At 37.7% G+C, this 16,929-nt stretch overlaps 1 pseudogene; it reads left to right on the forward strand.

The window, feature by feature from the left end:
• The first annotated feature begins 266 nt into the window (after window positions 1-266).
• On the forward strand, window positions 267-1,419 carry LOC103266267 (annotated as a pseudogene).
• Window positions 1,420-16,929: the final 15,510 nt, after the last annotated feature.

The raw sequence follows: 16,929 nt of genomic DNA on the forward strand, positions 1-16,929 counted from the left end.
CCGCCCCTGAGTCTCCAATGACTATTATACCACACTCTATGTACAGGTGTACACGTTATTTAGCGCCCACTTATAAGTAAGAACATGTGGTATCGGACAGTTTCTGAGTTGTTTCACTGAAGATAATAGTTGAGTCCCAATTTAGTGAGGCTCCAAGTGCTGGGTCTTTCCCTGTTCTGATGCCTAAATGCATGAATGATCGCTGGAAGCTAAATGAAGTACTAGCAGACTCGCACTGCCACGGCCGCGGGACGCTCGTTCTTCACGCCTTCCGTCCTCTTTGGCAGACTCGCTGCCCTCGCAGCCACACCATGGACGCCACGAAGCAGGTGGTCAACTTCAGACCTGGGCCCGCCAAGCTGCCACACTTGGTGTTGTTAGAGATACAAAAAGAATTATTAGACTACAAAGGAGTTGGCATTAATGTTCTTGAAATGAGCCACAGGTCGTCAGATTTCGCCAAGATTATTAGCAAGACAGAGAATCTTTTGCGGGAATTGTTAGCTGTTCTTGACAACTACAAGGTGATCTTTGTGCAAGCGGGTGGGTCTGGCCAGTTCAGTGCTGTCCCCTTAAACCTGATGGGTCTGAAAGCAGGAAGGTGTGCTGTCTATGTGGTGACAGGAGCTTGGTCAGCTAAAGCTGCAGAAGAAGTTAAGAAGTTTTGGACTGTGGATATCATCCACCCTAAACTTGGAAGTTACACGAACATTCCAGATCCGAGTACCTGGGACCTCCAACCCAGAAGCCTCCTACGTGTATTATTGCGCAAATGAGACCATGCACGGTGTGAAGTTTGACTTCATACCTGATGCCAAGGGAGCGGTACTGGTTTGCGACATGTCCTCAAAATTTCTATCCAAGCCAGTGGATGTTTCCGAGTTTGATGTGATTTTTGCTGGGGCCCAGAAGAATGTTGGCCCTGCTGGGGTCACCGTGGTAATTATCCGTAATGACCTGCTGGGGTTCGCCCTCAGAGAGTGCCCCTCCGTCCTGGAATACAAGGTGCTGGCTGGAAACAACTCCTTGTATATCACGCCTCCGTGTTTCAGCATCTATGTCGTGGGCCTGGTCCTGGAGTGGATTAAGAACAACAGAGGTGCTGCAGCCATGGAGAAGTTAAGCTCCATCAAATCTCAAATGATTTATGAGATTATCAATAATTCTCAAGGCTTCTATGTATGTTCGGTGAAATCCCAAAATAGAAGCAAGATGAATATTTCATTCCGCATTGGCAGCACCAAAGGAGATGATGCTTTAGAAAAAAGATTTCTCAACAAATCTCTTGAGCTCAATATGATCTCCTTGGAAGGACATAGGTCTGTGGGCAGCGCCCGGGTCTCTCTGTATAATGCCATCACAATCAAAGATGTTCAGAAGCTAGCCGCCTTCATGAAAAATTTCTTGGAGATGCTGTGAAAACATCCTAACTAGCATATGCTCTGCCCCTGAACAACATATAGAATTTAAAGTAACTTGTGGATGGCTGCAAAAAGTTAACAAACACGGTTTTTTTTTTTCCTCAAATGAATGTGCTTATGATAGATTCTTCTTTTTTCAAAGAACAACAGCAAAACATCCACAGCTCTGCAAAACTGGTGGGACCTAACAGCTGCCTTAATTCTGGCTTGAACTGGAAGCATTTTTAAATCTTCCTGTTGCTTTTCTTATGAATTCTGGCTTATTTTGTCTCTGCTATGTTTTCTAGCTACATCTCAAGTATTCAGAATTGCCTGTGGAGTTAATAAGTTGCAATTCATCAATTGCTGGAGTCCTGGGAACACTCAGCATGGAGCATGGGTGGGGCCTACCAGGTGCTGAATCTAGACAGCAGTGGGGTCTCCTCTGTCCTGCAGCTGTTGATTAAGGTTGACGGTGACCTTTTGGTGAGTGGAGTATACAGGAGGACCAGGCAAAAGAGCAAACTAGATCTTTATACTGTTATACTCATAACAAGAGAAAGGTGATGTGCTATATATATATGTTACTATAGCAAGGTCTGTTTTTAATCCATATATTTTATATCTCTAACAATATGGTTCTCAGTGGTACATGTTAGAGACCTAGAATTTGTGAAATCCTTGATGTTGTTCATTATAGCATTCCATTAACAACCGTTGTACCCCCTCCCCATCCTCCCCTTCCTGTTTTTAAGCTGATTCACGAAAAGAAATTCTTGATTCATTTTTTACTCTTTTCTCTGTAGGTGGAAGAGAAGGGTGGTTGGTTTGCTCTTAATTAAATCATTAAAAGTTCTGTTACACACCCTTGTTTTTTGTTCGCTCTACTGTTTTCTTTGTAGTGTGTGTGACCAGAGTAATACTTTGAATTCCAGATCTTTAGTGAGAAGTCTTTCCCCTATTTTTTGTTGTCAGTATTTTATGTTGAATATGTGAAGAATAAAGTCCTCAAACATCTAAAAGAAAAAAAAAGTAGTAGCTATAAATTTCCACAAATTAAAGGATGTGAACACCGACAAGGAACAGATTATGCCCATTAATTCCAAAGTGATACAAATCCTTGAATTATTTTGTTTTCTGTGTGTTTCATGGCTAGGTGGCCCCATATCTTGGTTTGCCGATTCCCAGCTGGCTTACACCTGTTGTCCCCGAGTGTTTTGAATAGCACCCCCTTTGTTTTCAAGTGTGCTGACAGCTTGAGTTTAGACTCTAGCTCCACTATTTCCCAGGAGAACTGGGACAAGTTGCTTGACCTCTGCCCCATTTTCATCATGTGTAAATAAGAATAGTGGTGCCTGCTTCACAGGGTTGTTGTGAGAACTGTGTGTATTAATGCCTATGAGATGTTTAATAGTGCCTGTTACTTAGCAAGTACTCAAGCAGAGCTAGCTATAATATGTCACGACATTTATTTTATAACTTCGAAAGTATTATGTAGTAACTTCTTACATTTTGAATTTGTCATTAGCTATCTGACTATAAATATGCGTGAAATAAATATCAGGAAACATCTCTACAGACAGCACATATTCTAATTATGGATAACATATAATTTTTTGGTCTGGGAAAATAGGAAATTATTAGTTGACTCTTTAAAATTACACCTTTGTATATTATAAATAACAGACCCAAAATGCAATGTTTATTTAATTACTAAGGTTGTTTTTTTTTTTTTCTTCTAACAATTCTCAATTCAGAAAACAACTTGCAATCTGTGTATATACATGTTTTAGTATCCCGCATTCTACAAATTATTTGTTTTTGGAATCATGAGATTTGAAATCACAAAACAAAATGATTCTAGGGAAATGTACACAATGTGCCAAAAAAAGTATACGCATTTTAAGAAAGAAAGAAGTGTATTAAAATTGTAATACTCAATATATACTGATAACAAAAGATGAATACAAGTCACTTTAACTTCTGCAATTACAAGAAGTGTTCAAAGGAGTTACTATCAGCTTCCAGACACACCTGATTACAGTTAACTAAAGGTACTACATAGATGACATTTCTTAAAAATGTGTAGATATTTTTGGCATTCCTGTTATATACACACATTTATTTACGTGAATATATATGCCATCCCCCAACTTATGCACGTGTGTATGTTTGTGTGTAAAGTAGTTTAATTCATTTTTTTTTTTTGAGTTGGAGTCTCACTCTGTTGCCCAGACTGGAGTGCAGTGGCCGCTCCCGGCCACCACAGCCTCGACCTGCTGGGCTCCGGCGATCCTTCCACCTCAGCCTTCCGAGTAGCCAGAATTACAGGCATGCGCTACCACGCCCGGCTGATTTTTTTTTTTTTTTTTATTGTAGAGATGAGGTCTCGCTGCCCAGGCGGGTCTCAAACCCGCGGGCTCAGGCAATCCAATCACCTCAGCCTCCCAAAGGCGCGGGATTACAGGCTGAGCCACTGAGCCTGGCTCATTTTTAAAAATTGATAAATTTGACCATACTAAAATGAACAGATATTGTAAAGAAAATTTTTAGCCACAAAATTGGAGAAGATACTTGGAATACACATACTGAAGGGATTATCATCAAGGATATATAAAAAGTCGTATAGAATGAGAGAAAAATAAAAATCCAAATGAAAAAATGGAGAAAATACAAGAATAAATATTTTATATAAAAAATACCTTTGGGTAATAAGCAGATGAAGCTGATCAATCTCATAAAAATCTTGAAAATGTATATCAGATTACAATATCATTTTTCAAAATATTTGGCAAAAATCAAGAAGAGTGAAGCACCAAGTGTCAGAGAGTGAAGCTAAATTTTTTTTTAAGTATCTAAAGTTGTAAATCTTGGAGAGGTTATCATTTTTATATCCTATGGCAATTGCTTTCCAAGGTATAAACACAAGGGAACTATTTGCGTGTGTGTATCAGAGGCACACATAAGAGAGCTCCTACATCATGGTTCAGAATAGCAAAAGTTTTGAAAACTCCAAAACCCTATTGACAGGAAAATGGATAAATTGTGGTATATGTTCATCGTGTATTATAAAGCAGTAAAAAAATGAATGAAATACGGGGTAGAACAATATGGATGAATCTTAGTAACAACGCTGATTGAAAAGCAGTAAAGTCAAACAATGTATTGCTTAAGTATATGCATATCTCTTTGTTTCTGCATATGTGCTAAAACTATTTTCAAAAAGAATAATAAATACGAAATTTGAGATAGTGCTCATCTCTGAGGGGAGAGGGGTCAAAATAATATATAGATAAATTTAAGATCTATATAATATTCTAGTTCTTGGGATAGATAATAGGCTTATGGGCATTTTTATGTTATTAAAACAACAACAAAAAGATGGCTATGCTTAGTCAAGTGGTGATCAACCAAGAATTATAAGCAATCCAATTCCAGATACCAGGGGTCCAGAAAAGATAGTGACTCCATTTAAAAACGTTAGTTGTAAGTGGGCTATTTGCCTTTTTTTAGCTGACTTTGCGTGTTTCCTTTTGTGTAGTACTTAGTATCTTATGTGAGTCACTCCATGTTACATCTTCTTTTTATAGTAAATGTCAAAAGATAAAATTTCACCGAATAGAAATTTTGCATTTTACATTTAGAATTACATTATATTTACATTTAGTATTTACAGTTTATAAAATCTACTATGGTGATCACCGCTGGGTTGGCAAGAGACACTATTGCTGACGTTCCCAAAGATTCACCAAATGAATGGGAAATTTGATGAGATAGTAGAAATTTAAAAAATAATTTAAAAATAACTAGAAAAGCCTGTTTGCTTTTTTGTATTCCTGCCAATCACATGTATTTTGCAGTTCATTAGCTGCTACGATGCCATGTGCCCCATGTTCCTAGAAATAAGTACTAATCGAACAGAGGTTCACTGTTCAATTTAAAATATAAATATTTATATCTGTTAGTAGATACGACCAGAGCAAAAATGTATGGAAGAAATGGTTTTTAAAAAGACTCAAACATAAAAAGCTTTTGAAATTCATCAATCTTTGAATCATTGCTTTTCACATTTAGATTAAAATGTAAAGTACAGCTTTTAGGCATGTTATGCTTTCCACTTGTTAATTTTAAGTGAAATTAAAATTTTCTATTTTGTGATTAACCAAGTTCCTGACAACTGAACAAAAAATACAGAATTTAGAGATGAAGTAAATGTCACCAAAATATCATGGGCAGACCAATGAATGTAGAGAATACAGAAACATAAACCCATGAATTAGAACCAACCTAACAAAGTCATTCATAAATATATAGCTCATTATTCACTCTACATAGTCAACTCTTAACTAATCCCACAAATGAAAGAGAAGAAATGCTCTCCCCCTAGAACTTTTAGCAGACTATGATAACAGACTTGGCGTTTCACCATAATCTCCAAATGGGTGATGTCAAGTTCAGCTGGAGAGCATATGTGCGTGTTTGCACACAGGGTGCGTGTTTGCACACCTGCAGATGTGCTTCACGATCCATGTGATTTTATCCAAAGAGCCTTCTAGTCTAAGAGGAGCTAAAAATGAGGTAAAGTGAGTAGGGACCTGTATGTCATTCCTCCACTCATGCAAAAAATATTTATTCTGTACTCTACACATGCCATGTACTGTGCCGCATATGGGGCATTGTGTTGTTGAGCAAAAATGGTGAGACCCCTGCCCTCACACAGCTTATAATCCTGTGGGGAATGCAGGCAAGTGAACATACAACCAGATTGCAGAACCGTGTCTGTTGTGAGAAGAGAAGCTGTAATACTGTCAGCAAGCTGGAGTTTAAGAATCCACAAACGCATTCCCAAATTGAAGTCTCCTTGTGAAAGAAGCCAGACCTCGATGGGCAGCACGGTTGTTTCTGTGTTTTTGCTATTGTGAATAGCGCTACGATAAATATGCTTGCTCAGAAGACCTAAAACACTTTTGTACTCAATCCTGACTTGTGCTCCACAACTTTAAAATTAAAAAAAAAAAAAAAAGGAAAGACATCATATCTCATGGAGGGACTCACATGACTTGGTGCATCTCAGAAACTGAAAGTCGTGGAGATTGGGTGGGCTGACCAGAGTCTGCCTGAAGAAGCGCCAGTGCTTAGAGCATGAAGAAACTTCTAAAGCAGGGGAAGTAGTTTGTCCTTCATCCCAAGGGATATGGGAATCTTTGCATGATCAGCAGGTGGAATGATTGCATTCATGTTTTATGAAGATCACTCTAGCAGTTTTGTGAAGAATAGAACCAACACGTCAGGATGTAGGGAAACCAGTTCCAAAACAATTTTGGCAATCCCAGTAAGACACTGGTCTGAATGAGGATAATGAGGAGAGACAGAAGATTCAAGCGCCCTTAAAAAGTAGATTCACCTGGACTGAATGAGTGGTGAAAGGAAGAGTCAAGGTGCCTTGCTTAGCTGTAATATATCTTTAAAATTAGATTTTAGTCAGGACAAGGAAAAGATACTTTAATCTTTGCTTAACTTCTACCTAGAAGGAATGGTAGGAAAAGACACCCTACCTAAAACACTAATCTGGCATATGGTAAGGAAAGATATTAAGCTATTTCTCCATTCAATAAATAAGTACATTCATAATACACATTCATACATATGTAGATGCAAATATACACAACTCACAAAAAACTTCTACTTAAAGCAATTTATGTTGTAAGAAAGATTGCATCTTGCAGATACCTACTGGTTAGAAGATGCTGTAGGAAAAAATTTTTAGAGTTGCTTTTGCTTTTTGTTCAATTTCGGAGCATGATAGTCACAAAATTGAAAATATTAAAATGTAATATAATAAAAAATGTATTGAATTTTTAGTTCAAAATTGGTCAAATAATATAAAAATGTATTTGGATATACTATAAATATAATAAATAAATATAAAATATTTAACATAAAAACGTATTTGGATTTTCTCGGTTCAAAACTGGTCATCAGATCTTCTTGTTTGGAAAGGCATACAAATGAGCCATGTCATTTATTTATATATTGACAGACCACTGGAATGTCCTAGAACAGTGATTCTCAAACTCATCTGCATATAGGGAGTTCTTGCTACATCCTCAATTAGTGGCAAGGCAAGAGAGGATGAATTCACTCAAGTCCCCTTAAAGGAACACCCAATCCCATTCACGAGGGAAGAACCCTTTTAACCTAATCACGTTTTAAAGACCCCACCTCTTAAAACTGCGTAAGTGGCAACACCTGAATTTTGGAGAGGACACATCCAAACCATAGCGTCTGGGGATCTCTAAACATTGCAAAGCCCAGGGCACACTCCAGATTAATTAAAATGCCAGTCTCGGGGGCTGGGAAGCAGACTTCCATAGCTTTTTAAATTCCACCAATGAGAGGCTAGTGTGGGAACCACTGGACTAAAAAGAAAGATCAAAAAGAACTAAAACTGTTCTCTCTATATTGGAACTGGTATAATTGTCAGGCCACAAATTCAGGTGTGTGTTAAATATTTTTATTTTTCTATAAACAATTGTAATTTATCTTGTAAGCCCACTATTCCACAGGGTGGCTGAAGTTTACTATCAGTCAGTCCAGGGCTTCTCGCTCTTCTTGCCTCTGCTGTTTCTTAATTGGGGCTGAGGGGTAAAAGGAGTTATCAAGTACCAAGGCATGAAAGAGGCGTCAGCAGGGAAGAGCATCCATCTATTCCCTGGCTAATATCGATTCATGTAGGCCTCACTGAGTCCTTTCAACACATGGCTTCTTTGGTTGTCAGCTTCTGAGAGCCCTCATTAGCCACTTCAACTCATCCACAGGGTTTCTCAGGTCCCCAAGTTGCTGGTCACAGCCACACTGCTCCTGGCCACAAGGTAGACATTCTGCTCCTATTGAAGTTAAGAAACAGGGGTAGGCTTTAAAAATAATGTAGACAAGAATTGTTGAAAATGGAAAGCCCTATAGTATATCAAAATATAAAACCATGACACTTCTCTTTATCAACTGCCAATTACACAAAGCAATTTTTGTTTGTTAAACTCTGTTTGGCTTGTGTTATTAGCATTATCTTCAGTCTTTTGCTTTTTTTTTCACCCTGTAATCCTTTTAAGCCATTTATCTATTTTGTGAGAGTGAATTTTTTAGGTTAAAAAATATAATCCAGGCGGGGTATGTTGGTTCATTACCATGATCCCAGTGCTTTGGGAGGCCTAGGTGAGAGGACCACCTGGGAGCAAGAATTTGAGACTAGCCTGGCCAACAAAGTGAGACCTTGTCTCTATAGCAAATCAAAATATTATCCAGGCATGGTAGTGGCATATCTGTAGCCCTACCTACTCAGGAGGCTGAGGTAGGAGGATCTCTTGAGCCCAGGAACTAGAAGTTGCAGTCAGCTATGATCATACCACTGCACTCCAGCCTGGGCGACAGAACAAGACCCTATAAATAAATAAATACATATATAAAATAAAATTCATAAACCTACTTAATGCATAAAACTGCAATTACTATGCAATATATTGAATGCTAACAGCAAGAAGAATGGTGCTATCAGTCTCTCCATTTTGAAGAATTCCCAGTATTCCCTCAGAAAAGCTGAAGAGACTTCCTGGACCACATATGAATCATGACTGGCTGACATGGCACCATTGTCAATTCTTTTTAAAGAGTAGTCATTTAGGCTACTTGGAAGGCTGAGGCGGAAGGATCGCCGGAGCCAGCAGGTCGAGGCTGCGGTGGCCGGGAGCGGCCACTGCACTCCAGTCTGGGCAACAGAGTGAGACTCCAACTCAAAAAAAAAAAAAGAGTAGTCAAATTTTTCACTAAGACAAATTAAACCCACTTAAAGACAGACAGTGGTCAGCATCTACAGGAATCTCTATTCTGCACACACATCTCTGGACATGGTTTCTAGCATCAACAAACAATACGCTATTAAATTGAGAGCCTATATTTATAGTGAGAATCTATAATTATTTATGATTTATGATTGTGTGTTTTTCTTGAGCCCTAGAGAAACAGCATACCTTAAAATACACATATTTAGGTCCTATTATATGTTTAGATCACTTTCCAATAAAAGATACAATCTACTGAAATATGGGAGAATCATTTTTGTTGAGTTAGGAAATACTCAGCATAAAACAAAGGAACAGTTTAGCAAAAGCTTACATAAAGTATGCTTAAAACTATATAAAAAGGCTTTACATACTTAGTGTAAAACTGGAAGGAGACAAGAAGAAATCAAATTAATGATGAGGTATTAGGTGGTTGAGAAATAGGCATTTTTCTTCTAAATTTCTTTGAATCTTTTCATTATTAACACTGGATGTTTTTAACAGTCCCATGATGTTTATTGTGCTAGTTATAAACAGAAATATAATTTGGCTCATTAGAACATAGTTTAGGTTATATCCTGTCTTTAGTAAAGTTTCTTAAACTGTCACTAAAGCCCAACCTTGGTTAGTCAGTAAAACAAGAGTATAACTTTCTATAAAGGATTTTTTTTATAACTGAAAGCTGAGAATGAACTATTTTGGTGGGTTTATATTTAAGTAGCAGTATGATGGTGTGGGTATGTCAATGCATTTATCATTCATCAATAAAAATATGCTCAGACTGAGTGCTTTTAAAAACGCATGACTACGTTCCCAATGTACTCAGTAGTCATTCATTCGCTATGTGGCAGCCCGCCTGATTGCCTGTTATCTGATTAGTAGTTCAGAACTTAATGTGGTATAGCAGAGAAAGTTCAGGTCCAAAACATCAACTCTGAAGAGTGAATGATTTTTTATGGTCTCTGAAAGAGGAATTAAATGAGAAGAATGAGCAAATCTGTGGTCTTTTTATTGAGGAAGACATAGGGACATCATCCTGGCTAGGCTCAGCTTTCTATATACCAGATAATCTTCCTGAACAGCCATGCTTTTCCTCCTTAAAATAAGTCAATTCCACATCACATTTGGAGCAACAAAAGTGAATTCTTACAATAAAGTGGAAACAGTATCTGGACTATGGGGAAGAAGAGGATTGAATGAACCCACCCACTTTTGAAAGGAAGCAGATGAACTACGGTTTTTAAATGGAAACAAAAATGCTCGAAGACTGAGAATCTTCATTCCCATCTCTTGGTAAGTTCAAATTCAGATTTATTGAACTTTAAAGAATGTGAAGTTCCCAGACATGGTCTTGTCTCATGTATCTTAGAGCCAAGTAGGAACACAGAGTATAAACAGCCATTGACATGGTAGAGTTAAGGAATGGCCACAAAAGAGATGATTCAGGAAGTGTGCAAGAAAGTGAGTGGCCTGGCAGAAAGGATTGGAAGGAGACTTTATGGAAGATATAGAACTTGAGGAAGATTGTGGTGATAGGTAAGCTTTCAATCAACAGAATGTAAAGAAGGCTTTCCTGGGGATAAGAACTACAAGAGCAAAGACCAAGACGATGACAGTCATGGTAAGAGAGAGGCAGGGCGTGGAATGAGAGTAACATACTGCAATACTGAGGCAGCAAATGTTAGACCAGCGCTGAACTGAGCCAACTGATGGCATGTTCGACCTGCTCGGTAGTTTTCTTCTTCTCCTTCTCCTTTTCCTTTTCCTTTTTCTTCTCCTCCTTCTTATTCTTCTCCTTTTCTTTCTCCTTTTCCTTTTCCTCCTCCTCATTCTCCTCCTTCTCCTTCTCCTTCTCCTTTTTTCAGAGACAGGGTCTCTTTCTGTTACCCAGGCTGGACACATTCATAGCTCACTGCAGCCTCAAATTCCTGGGCTCAAGGAATCCTCCCATCTCGCCTCCTGAGCAGCTGGAACTACAGACATGCATCACCACACCCAGTTTTCTATTTTATTTTATTTTTATACAAACGGGGTCTTGCTATGTTGTCCAGGTTGGTCTCAAACTCCTGACCTCAAGCAATCCTCCCACTTTGACCTCCCAACCTACTGGGATTACAGGCATGAGCCACCATGCCTAACTAGTTTTCTAACTACAGAAAAAGAGAAAGAGACAGAGAATAGAGAAAGTATATGTGTGTGTTTTATTTGAATTAGCTACCAGTATTTTAAATATTGGGAGATTGCGCATAAAAATCTTCATGTATTGCTTTTCTTGAAAAGTCTAAAGTTCTGATAGCAATGCTAGTCTTCCATTCCCACATGTCAGCAATCAGTGAATATGAGCAGAAGTAGATTCCTGGACAGAACATAAACTCTGTGCATGGCCACAGTTCCTAACACTTTCTATTGCCTCTGCAAATGTCAGTTGCCATTTATTATTATGGCTTGCCTAGATTTATTATTGTTGTTATTTTGTAATAAAGATGAAAATTTTCCTTAAATCTTGCTTCATACGTTCCTTAGGTATCTAATCTCTGCAGATATTGGAGTTTTTTGACCTTCACCAAAGGAAGATCAGAAGACACTGATCGTTAGTTGAAAGCATTTGTTTTTCATCTGGTAGCCAGTGACAAAGCTTTGAAATATTTTGATGATTTAAGTGACACATTGGAGATGTGCTTAAGATGCATAATCTAGTAAAGGAAAATGTAGGTGGAAAAACAATTACAAGTCCAATTCATCATTCAGGTAAGAGGTTGAAGTTTGGAGTTTTGGGAGACATGAGCAGCAAAGAGAAGAAAAAGATGCAAGTCAGAGACACTGTGGAAATAGAATCAGGCAACTTGCTGAACTGGAAGATGAGATGGAAAAAGTGACAAGCAATTAAAAATGATCCTGAGATCACAGACCAGGATAGAATGGTGGTTCCATCAACACAAATAGAGGTCATTGAAATCTGGGAGAGTTGGTGATTTTCCCAGGCAAGCTTATCACTTGCTGTAGGACATGGTGAGTTTGTATTGCCTGTTGAACACATTTGTGGAGAAATGTATCAAGAGGCACAGCCATTACTAAAAGTTCATCCTAAAAACAAAGTAGTTAAAAACATTTGCACTAAAATTTTATAGAACTCAGATTCCTCATCTCCAACAGGAGTATATTAGATCATATTTTCCTTGAGGGACCCAGTTGTGGAGATGTGTACTACATGGTAACCACTCAATAAAGAATTGTTGGTTATTAGAGTTGAGAATTAGATACATGTAAATGTTCATGGAAGCTGTGAGACTGAAAGAGATAGCCAAAGAAAAGACTTTAGAAAGAGAACATGTGATATGCATATCGTTCAAAAACGACTAGAAATGCAATGATAACCAAGTCAATCTTTTAATGATTCTATATTCAGGAAAGCCGGACAGTCCTTGGATGCAGAATTGTGGACCCAGAGACAAAATATACTTTCTCTTAAACTCCCAAGTGACTGCTCTTTAGGCATGTTGACTATTTGGATGACTGGGGTAGTCTAGTAATGTCTACTGACCTCATGACACATCACTGGCTAGAGAGAACTATTGAGTCTGGTAAGTCTTAATGCCTGAATAGATGAACGGATGAAGGAACAGACAGACATATAAATGGATGAGATAGCATATTGCGTAGTACTGCCAGAAATTAAAATAATTCTGTCAAAAGTTTTTTTTAGATTATAAATTATAGTTTATTGAAAAGTAAATTAAAGAGAGGGAGAAAGAGAAGATTCACCTTCCCAAGGTGGAGGAGGGGGACAAAGCCAGGAAGCATGGCAATAGCCATAGCTCAAAGAGCACATGGCCATACTAGAGTCTTGCAAGGCAATGACCTGTCAAAAGATCTTATACCAGGTTAATGAATTTATAGATACAGTAAACTCCTGGCATTAGTAAATGTAAGATTTTTATTTTCAACTTCTTTTTTGTAGGTATTAACATATTTATTCATGATCTGTACATCTATTATTTTTACATCAGTTATCTATTATTAATATGTCTGTACATGTATTATTTTTTAATACATTTTATTTTAAAGATGTGGAGCACAATTCAGGATTAGGTATACAAGTGGTCATCATATAGGTAAAGTTTGGGCCTCCCTTTGGTCCCCACTTTGCCTGGTTTGAGATCAGGTATGCTTATTGATGTTGTGTACCCCTCCAACCACCCTGGCAGTAACCAACAACAACTGTCAATCCCTTGCTTATAGTATTACGGTAAATGTTCAGGGTCTGCTTGTGAGTGAAAATATATGGTACTCTGTTCTTTGTTTCTGGATAGATCACTGAGAATTATAGGCTCTAAATCCATCCAAGTTGCTGCAAAGTCCACATGCTTGTCTTTTTTATGGCTGTGTAATATTCCATCGTGTACATATGCCACATCGTGTACATATGCCACAGTGGGCAGCATGGTTGGTTCCATGTTTTTGCTATTGTGAATACTGCTGCAATAAACATGCATGTGCAAGTCATTGATACTCAGACAAAAGAGAAAATTGACTACTGGGTAAGTTAAGCTAAGTGTCAGCATTTATAACTCAAATGTCTTTCTTATTAAAAAAAATTATTTTCCAACCTCTCCTTCACAAGATATTTAACCTTAGAGATGAAAATAGAAGTAAAGATAGCAGTGAGAGCTTTGTTTGTTTGCAAGAGTGGAATGTTCAATTCAGTAGCGACTTAGTACCTTAGAATGACATGAATACTTCATATAGATACAAGAAAAATAACAGATGAACAGTTTTCAATGATACTCCAGCCAGAGCAAAAATCGTGCACTTAGAACAAAACTTAATTAAAAGTTGAAAAGATCATGGTACATATACATGATGGAATATTATGAAGCCATAAAGAAGGACGAAATTATGGACTGCAGCAACTTGGATGGATTCGAGTCTATAATACTCGGTGATCTATCACAGAAACAAAGAATTGAGTACCACATATTCTCACTCATAAGCGGACCCTGAACATTTTTCATAATACTACGTGAAAGGAATTGGCAGTAGGTGGAAACTGCCGGTGGAGGGGTAGAGGGTGAAGGGGGTACACATAACATTAATAAGGATACCTGATCTCAAACTAGGCAAAGTGGGGACCAAAGGGAGGCCCAAACTTCACCTGCATAGTGTCCACTTATGTGCCTAATCCTGAAATGTACCCCACATCTTTTAAATAAAATTTAAAAATAATAAGTAATGAAGTTTTTTGAAAGACAAAAAATTAGAAAAGATCATGAAAATTTGTTAAGTTGCACAAACATTTTGCTTACTAACTTAGAAATTCGTGTGTCAGGGGTATGTAATATTGGTTATGGGCATGCATTTTTATAGGACCTACTAGAAAGAAATACCCTCTGGAAAACCATTGGTCATTTGATGGGGAAATAGGAATTTTAGTCTCAATTTGCCATGTAGCCAATTATTTCTGCACTTTATCACATAAATAAGCCTTAGCAAGGAAATCACTAAATCACCCCAGTCTTCAGTTTACTTAATGCCTAAGAATAGTTTGGACTAAAATGATCTCTAGCTCTGCGAATTTTCCAGGTCTGACAATTTACAACCCTCTATACATACGAATTCTGCTATAGGAATTGCATTCATGTCACACTCTATTTTTACACTCCTCTAAATTGTATGTTTGGAATGAGTAAAGAAATCTCAGTTCCTTCACAGATGACCCTGATTTCTGTTAATTTTTGCCAGCACTAGGTTTCATAATGGCTGATAAAAATGCAGCTATCAGGTGAAGGCAATTTTCCAAGGCTTCTCATTAAGGCTGAGCCTAGAGATTGCTTCCTAAGAACAAGACAAAATTTTGAACAATTTTTAACCCGCCAGGAAAATCACAAGGGGCCTTTTTTAGCTGCTCCTTGCACTCAGTTCAGTTTATACCATTAACCTCCTATTAGTTCTTCAACAAAGGCTAGTATCTACCTGGATTTTGCTGCATTTGTCAAAATTCCCTTATTCAAGCAAGAGACAGTGCTGCAAAGGTTTTTCAAAACAAACCCCAAACTCCCCCCAGATTAGGGTCTATACTCTGTTTTTGCATCCAGTTATACTTTTTTTTTTTTTTGAGTCAGTATCTCATTTTGTTACCCAAGTTGGAGTACAGTGGCACGATCATGGCTTGCTGCAGCCTTGACCTCCTGGACTCAAACAATTCTTCCACCTCAGCCTCCTGGAAAGCTGAGACTACAAGTGTGCGCCACGACATCCAGCTAACTTTTAATTTTTTTTTTTTTGTAGAGACAAGGTCTCCCTATGTTGCCTAAGTTAGTTTTGAACCCTTGGGTTCAAGCAATCCCCTTGCCTTGGTTTCCAAAGTGCTGGGATTACATTGTTCCCGGCCCTAGTTAGACTTCTTGTCTAAACCTTGTTATACAGAGGACAGCACAGGTTGTGGGGCCCTGTCTCTAGCTTCTTTACACATATCTGCATCCAGCTTGAACAGGTCTAAACAAAACAAAATAAAATAATCAGAACTGTTTTTTTCTTTATCCAGAAATACATTGTTTTGTTTTTTTTTACTTAATGCTCTTCATCATGCTATACTAAAAGTAGTCTGTAGTTTAAAAAAAAAACAACAAAACACCAGCTGTTTATCAGCAATATTTTTTATAGTTTTTAAGCTGAGGAATTGAAAATCTGCTTTGAAATATTCAACCTAAGTTAATTAAATTTTGGCCAATTTTAGAATATACATTCATAGGACAAAGTTTCATTCTGTGTAGTACTGCTACAAAAATGTTCACAGTCCACATAGCTCCAAACTAAAACCATTCAATACCAGACTCAGAACTCTGCTCTGCTGGCTAGACCTGACAGCTAAAACAGAAATATGTTCAATGCACAAAACACTGTATTGACTTGAAATGGGCAGGAACCCTTAGGTGATATTTAAAAGCATGCCAAATTAATTTCAGGCAATTAAGACCATAGTAGGAAGTATACCCAGAGTATCAAGAATTTACAAAAAAAATGGAGGCATATTATTTCTGACAACCTTAAGGTATGTCCCTTTCACAAGCTCGAATATGTCTCCCTTGAATAAAATATTCACAATGAAACTGGATAATCAGAATTACTGTCATCCTCTTTGCCTGGGTCACATAGTACTTATCAGAATTTTTGGAGTAGCATCTGAAAAGATTGATGCTACTAAATACTCCCTTTAAGATGATGGTCCCTTTAAATGGGGATGTGCTAATCAAACAAAGTCATTTGGAGGCACCTGATTTCTCTTGCTTCTGTAGTTTATTATACTCATTACCTCACTTCATTCAGGTTCTGGATGACTTATTTCTATTTTAGCGAGCTCCTGGGTAAGAATGGATTAATCACATTGATCTCTTTTGGCCTTATTCTCTCATCTCTGTGCCCAAACCACTTCCTAAAAGTCAAAATCCCTTTCAAAGTGCCTTTACCTTGAGAATTCATGTGCCATCCATATGGAAATATTCTTACATCTTTAGGATGATTGCTTCTTTGTTGCTATTACTACCGTCTTCTCAAAACAAATAGAATGAACAGTGCATGTCATGCCTATCATTTTCAAAGAAATCTCCAGAAAGTACTTAATGGTCCAACTGGAAAATGTTCTAGCAATACAGTCTTTCCTGGTTTTTCAATTACTGCAGGTGGATCATCTCTGAAAA

This window comes from Carlito syrichta, unplaced genomic scaffold (assembly GCF_000164805.1).
Source record: "Carlito syrichta isolate Samal-C Ts95f unplaced genomic scaffold, Tarsius_syrichta-2.0.1 Scaffold307118, whole genome shotgun sequence".
NCBI lineage: Eukaryota > Metazoa > Chordata > Mammalia > Primates > Tarsiidae > Carlito > Carlito syrichta.